Source organism: Myotis daubentonii, chromosome 3 (assembly GCF_963259705.1).
Source record: "Myotis daubentonii chromosome 3, mMyoDau2.1, whole genome shotgun sequence".
Lineage (NCBI taxonomy): Eukaryota > Metazoa > Chordata > Mammalia > Chiroptera > Vespertilionidae > Myotis > Myotis daubentonii.
Genome location: NC_081842.1, coordinates 22,345,616 through 22,352,805, shown reverse-complemented (window position 1 = coordinate 22,352,805; position 7,190 = coordinate 22,345,616). Strand labels below are relative to the sequence as shown.

The window sequence follows — 7,190 nt, the reverse complement described above, 5'->3', positions numbered from 1 at the left end:
TCAGTGGCAGGGGGCTTCTTCCTGCTTTCCCTTTCGCCTCCCTGCATTGTGCCTACATATGCAAATTAACCGCCATCTTGTTGGCAGTTAACTGCCAATCTTAGTTGGCAGTTAATTTGCATATAGCCCTGATTAGCCAATGAAAAGGGTAGCTCGTACGCCAATTACCATTTTTCTCTTTTATTAGTGTTGATGAGTCCTATTTTCCTCTTTTTTTGCATGCTAGGTAATCTCTGGTTGGGTACCAGACATTATGGATTTTATCTGGTAGATACTTGATATTTTATATTCCCCTATATAATTTTGAGTTTTCCCCCCTGAGATGTAGTGTAGTTACTTGGAAGTAGTTTGAAACTTTCAAGACTTGCTTTTAAGATTTGTTAAAACAGAATAATCTTCTGTCTAGGGCTAATTTTCCCCACTACTGAGGCAACACCCTTCTGAGTACCGCATCCAATGTCCCAGGTAGAGCACTGTCTTGCCACTCTGGCCAATGAGAACATGAAATTATTCCTGGTCTGGTCCCTCTCAGCAGTTCTTTCTCCTGCCTTGGGTGGTCCTCTCATTTGTGTGCACCAATCAGTACTCAGCTCTAGGGAAACATTTTCAGCTCTCCAGAGCTCTCTTTTTGTGTCGCTCTCTTCTAGTGACTCTGCCCTGCGGATTATACTTGCTTTGGCCTTCCTTCATTATCACCCTTGTCTCCTCAACTCAGAAAGACTTCCAGGTTCCTTTTGGGTTCCCCCATCTCTGCCATGGCCTGGAAACTCTCCACGCAGTAAGCTGGGTCAATCACAGGATCCAACTGGCTTGTTTCCCTTCTCTCTGGGATTGTTGGACTATGCAGCTTATTGTCCAATCTCTAAAAAATCATTGTTTCATATATTTTGTTTGTTTCATTGTTGTTTAAGGCAGTAAGATAAATCTATGTTCTATATATATCACATTTTCTTTAGCCATTCATCTGTCAGTGGACACTTAGGTTGTTTCTATTTCTTGGCTACTATGAAAAATGCTGCAATGAACACAGGAGTGCAGATATCTCTTCAAGATACTGGTTTTATTTCCTTTTGTTATATACCCAGGAGTGGGATTGATAGATCATATGGTAGTTCTATTTTTAATTTCTGAGGAAACTCCATACTATTTTCTATAATGGCTATACAAAATCATGGTTAGTCTCATTTTTTAGTTTTGTTTTAACTATGTACCCACAATGTATTTGGCCTTATGGATTTTGAAAAGTACATGATAAAACCAAGTACTCTCTTATCTGTGTATGTACTCTTTGCTTTTATACTTCTGCACATCTGTACATATTTATACTCTGCTTCATTTTTAAACCAGTAATCCTACCCAATATATTTACCTATGTTTCCTCTTGGTCTTTGCAATAGTTATTTTTAATATTTGCGTATTCTTCCATTGAGGGGATGTACTTAATTTACTTACACACGCTCTAATTTTTGAGTAACTAGGTTGTTTGCAATTACCTTTGCTGAAATAAAATAAAAATATAATAATATTTGTCTGTGTATATGTGTTGAGAAATCACCAAATTAGGTTCCTTTGCAATTTGCAACAAGGAGAAAAGCCTTAATAATGTTATAAAGTCAGAGCTCCAGTTGTTTGCTCTATAATTTTCTTCATTTTCTTCTTCCTGTGTTCTTGAAGTAGCTACTTATAATCTATATAGATACTAGTAAAATCCTAATATGCAATAGACAGAATGGTGGAACAACTGAACAACTGGTCGCTATGACATGCGCTGACCACCAGGGGGTGCACACAGAACATGGCGGGTGTTGGCAGCAGGTGTCAGAGCGTGGAACATGGCAGGCATTGGCTGTGGCAGGATGGTGGAGCAGGTGAGCAGAGGCACCAGACGGCAGATCGCCAGTCTTTATCATCAGGTTGAGCCTCTGGTGGATACTGAAAATTCTTTCCTCCTGTGCACCAAGGTCCCGCCAGGTGCTTGCACCTGCTGCTGGTGCTGGCCCTGTTTGTACTTGCTGCCGGCACCTGGTGCTGGCCCCGAGCACTCTGTGCCGTCAGCGGGTGCAAGCAGGGCCGGTGCTATCAGCAAGGGAGTGGCAGTGGTGGGCGCGGGGCTGCCAGCAGACAGGGGACTGGGGGCAGTGGCAGAGGGGCCAGGCGGGGGAGGGGAAGATGGGCCGAGACCCGCTCCTGTGCCCACTGCAGCCTTGCAGCCCACAGTTCCTTTCAAGGTGCACGAATTTGTGCGCTGGGCCCCTAGTATTTCATAAAATGAGAATGCCCATTCCCTACTAAGCCTAAGGTTAATTTCCTGTAAGATATCCTGGTGACCAAGAAAGAACAGTTCTGAATAGTGTCAAGACAATCTTTGATTGCGTCCCCTCCCTTTCTGGCTACTAAACATTGAGGGGAAGTTCTTTCCTATCATTTCATTCTTGTAAGCATATATTTCTATTTCCCAAATCCCATGCTCTATATTTTACAAATCCCAGATGTTTTGCCTGTATTAATGAGAACATAGATACTGGGAGAACTTCAGGGGTCATCAAGTCTAACCCCTTTATTTTAAAGATCAAGAAGCTGCCTTAGCTGGTTTGGCTCTGTGGATAGAGTGTCGGCCTGCAGACTGAAGGGTCCTGGGTTCGATTCCGGTCAAGAGCACATGCCCAGGTTGCAGGCTTGATCCCTAGTAGGGGGCGTGCAGGAGGCAGCCAATCAATGATTCTTTCTCACCTTTGATATTTCTATCTCTCCCTATCCCTTCCTCTCTGAAATCAATAAAAATATATTTTTACAAAGATATTTAAAGATGAAGAAGCTGAAGCCCAGGTTTAATAATAATAATAATCCTAACTAATAAAAGAGAAACATGGTAATTAGCGTACGACCACTACCCTTCCCATTGGCTAATCAGGGCGATATGCAAATTAACTGCCAGCCAAGATGGCGGCCGGCAGCCAGGCAGCTTAAACTGAACATGAGGCTTGCTTGCTTCAGTGACAGAGGAGTGCAACCACCTGATCGGCCCTGCTCTGTGGGTGCTAGAGGGCTGCACCCCAACCCCCCACCCCCATGGACCCTGCTCTGTGTGTGATGGGGTAGAGCCATAACCTCCCCATTGACCCTGCCCTGAGTGTGACAGTGGCGGTGCCCCAACCCCCTGATCTGCCCTGCTCTGTGTGTGACAGGGGGCAGTGCCCCAACTCCCCTATCGGCCCTACTCTGTGAGTGATGGGGGGAGCTCCCCAATCCCCTATCGACCCTGCTCTGTGCGTGACAGGGGGGAGCTCCCCAACCCCCTGATGGGTCCTGCTCTGTGCGTGACAGGGGGGAGCTCCCCAATCCCCTATCGACCCTGCTCTGTGCGTGACAGGGGGGAGCTCCCCAACCCCCTGATGGGTCCTGCTCTGTGCGTGACAGGGGGGAGCTCCCAAACCCCCTGATCGGCCCTGTGCGTGACTGGTAAGGAGCCCCAACCCCCGTGATGGGCCCTGCTCTGTGCGTGACAGGGGGTGGCGCCGCAACCTCCCCATCGACCCTGCCTTGAGTGTGACAGGGGGCGGTGCCCCAACCCCCCAATCGGCCCTACCCTCAGTGTGACTGAGGGTGGCATCTCAACCTCCCAATCCACCCTGCTCTGTGCATGACAGGGGGTGGCGCCCCAACTCCCCAATCGGCCCTGCTCTGAGCCTGACCAGGGGCTGCACCTAGGGATTGGGCCTGCCCTCTGCCACCCGGGAGCAGGCCTAAGCCAGCAGGTCGTTATCTCCTGAGGGGTCCCAGACTGCGAGAGGGCACAGGCCGGGCTGAGGGATCCCCCCCTCCCCCCCGAGTGCACAAATTTTTGTGCCCTGGGCCTCTAGTCCTATCTAATAAAAGAGAAACATGGTAATTAGCTGTACATCCGCTACTCTTCCCATTGGCTAATTAGCAAGATATGCAAATTAATCATCAGCCAAAATGGCGGTTAACTGCCAACAAAGATGGCGGTTAATTTGCATATGTAGGCACAATGATGGGAGGCGAAAAGGGAAGGACGGAAGAAGCCGCCTGCCGGTGTCAGAACCCAGGTGGCAGCCAAGAGCCGGAGAACTGGGCCACCATTGTGATCGGAGAAGCTGGGCCACCTTTGCCGTCCCTGGGCCAGTAATCGGAGAATTACTGCCCCGCCGGCTTCTCAGATCACGGATCACCAGTGATCAGAGAACACCCAGAGTCGGGGCCAGAGGCCAGGCTGCACCCCTGCCTGGGGACGCAGCCAGGCCCCAGAAAGGAGACCCATGGACCTGGGAACACGATCTGGTGCCCGGGCAGTGGCACATCCCCAGCCCCAGAAGGAGACCCATGGGCTGGGGAATGCGATCGGGTGCCTGGGCGGCGGCACAGCCAGGGGCCAAGGCTGTGTCGCCGCCCGCTGGGGCACGCTATCTGGTCCTGGGGACAATGCAGCCAGGCCCCAGAAGGAGACCCAGGGGCTGGGGCTGTGTTGCTGCTGGGGCACGCTATCCGGTGCCCGGGCAGTGGCACATCCCCAGCCCCAGAAGGAGACCCAGGGGCCTCCCAAGCGGAGAGTCTCCATGGTCAGACTGTGCGGTGTCGGGACAGGAATAAAGATGGAGGTGACTCAGATGCCTGGCCAGCGGCCTTAGACCAGCAAGCAGGGCCTTTCAGCGGGGACTCCGGGTGGGGGTGGGGCAAGGAAAGCCAGCAGGAAATAGAGAACTACAACTCCCAGGAGGCTTAGCGGCTGGGGCCTGTGTGCCTGGCCATGAAATCAGATCCAGCGAGTCATTTTGCACTTTCAGAGGCTTGCAAGGTTGGAAGTTCTGCTGGGAGGCAGGGAGAAATGGAGCTGGAGCAGAGAGAGGAGTCCATGGCAGCTGTGGGCTTTGAGGAGTTCTCAGCACCTCCCGGCTGGGAGTTGGCGCTGCCTCCGCTGTTCGGTGGTCGCATCCTGGAGAGTGAGCTTGAGACAAAAGTGGAGTTCATGTCTGGGGGTCTGGGCAGCTCAAGCCTCCAGGAGCGAGAGGAAGAGGAGGAGGCAGCCCAAGAAGAGGAGGAGGCAGCCCAAGGCCAGTGGCCGCGGTGCCAAGGGGAACTCAATCGCAGGAAGTACCAGGTGCTGGGTCGGCGCTGCAGGGAGATCTAGCGGGTCCTGAACAGGCTCCATCAGATATAAAGGATAACACGGAGACACCAGCAGGAGCGGAGGTTCCTCATGAGGGTGCTGGACTCCTATGGCAACGACTACTGGGCCAGCCAGTTCACCATCTTATTGGAGGGTGAGGGCAGCCAGGGCACAGACGCCCCACCCCAGGCAATGCTGAGAACAAGCCTCCAGAGAAAGAGGGGCTGTCCCCGCCCAGGAGGACACTAGCGCCTGCAGAAGCCAGTAGCCCGGCCCCTGGTGAGGGGCCCAGTGGTTGGAAGAGGCGGCGAGTGCCACGGAAAGGGTGCCGGGCGGGAGTCCCGCTGACTCCGGATCTGGCCCCCATGCAGATAAAGGTGGAGGAAGACTTTGGCTTCAAAGTGGTCGAGGCTCTGGACTCAAGTTGGGTTTCTCGGGAGCCAGACAAGCTGCTGCCCTACCCCACCCTAGCCAGCTCCCCCTTTGACTGACCCTCCAATAAATGGACCCCATGCTCTCCTCGGCAAAAAAAAAAAAAAAAGCTTATAGAGGCATGCTTACAGGATCAAATAGTATAAATATAGATGTAACAGGACAATAAAAAGAGAACCTGGCTACGATGATCACCTGAATGCTGCCTCTGTGTCATTCCTTCTTCGCTAACTCCGTCCACACCTTTGGGAACCTCTGGACCTGCTGGGGCTGGACCCCAACATTCCTCTTCTTATAAGGACTTCAGTGAGATGGGCTAAGAGTCACACTGGAACTGCCTCAATTTAATGTAATCCCCTCTTTAAAGATCTTATCTCCACATACAGATACATTCTGAGGTTCGGGGGATTAGGATTTTAACATACATTTTGTTGATTACCCAAATCAGCCCTTAACAACCAGCATGTTTCAGAAAGTAGATTCCTACAGGGTTATTTACCAAACATTCAGAAGTATTTTTAAAAGAGCTAAGCCCCTCGCCCACCGCACAGGCCCCTCCCGGCAAAGAGCGAAGGCCTGGGTTCCGGGCGCCGGAGGAAAAGTGGTGCCAGCAGCCAGGGGAAGGGGCCCCCAAGGGGCCCCAGATTGCGAGAGGGCACAGGTCAGGCTGAGGGACCCACCCGAGTGCACAAATTTTTGTGCACCGGACCTCTAGTAACAATAACAATAATGCTCAATGCATGTGGATGCAGAGAGAGAGGGGAAAAGTGACAGCATGTGTTCTCTGCTCAGGCATTACTCGTGTTTAGGACCATTAGTCATGCTCAATGCTGATTTGTGAGCTATTGGATTTATGCTCTTGTTCGGAGCAAAGATCACTTTTTGGCATTTTGGGTCAATCTCAAGTGTCAGATCCAACATCACATATTGCTAATTGCTCTTTAATCCTTAGAGCTGGGACTCAAGGTCTTTAACACTGCCCACTAGCCAGCTATACTGACAGCCTTAAAAAAAAAAAAAAAAAAAAAGATGAGTGTGCAAACTTTTGAAAACTTGCCTTAGATTCATTGTAAAAACATGACAAACTGGCATCAGATGCCTTCTGATATGATGCCCTCACTTGGGCATAATTCTGCTCATGTAGAATTCCTGCCCAAAATGTATAACCTGAATCTAGTGATGAAGAAACATCAGGCAAACCTAAATTGAGGCATAATATACAAAACAAATGACCTTTAGTCTTCAAAAATGCCAATGCCAAAAAAGACAAAACATTAAAAAACTAGACTGTTTTAGATTAAGGGAGACTAAAGAGACATGAAAACTAAATGTATTGAATGATTTATGATTAGATCTTGGGCTGGAGAAGTACTATAAAGTGCATTATTGGAACAATTAATAAAATTTGAATATGGGCTAAGTTTATATAATAGTATTTTATCAATGTTAAATATCCTGAGTTTAATAATCATGCTATGATTATATAAAAGAATATTTTTCTTTTTATGTAATACACATTGGAGTGCTTACCTACAAGGGGGTTTGGAGTATACAACTTACCCTCAAATAGTTAAGAGAAACAAATCTATGTGTGTGTATGTGTGCATGAGTGTGTATATGTATGTGTAAAGGG

General features: G+C 49.3%; 1 pseudogene; it reads left to right on the top strand.

Moving 5' to 3' along the window:
- Nucleotides 1-4,843: 4,843 nt before the first annotated feature.
- LOC132229217 (TCF3 fusion partner-like) lies at nt 4,844-6,002 on the top strand (annotated as a pseudogene).
- The last annotated feature ends 1,188 nt before the right edge of the window (nt 6,003-7,190 follow it).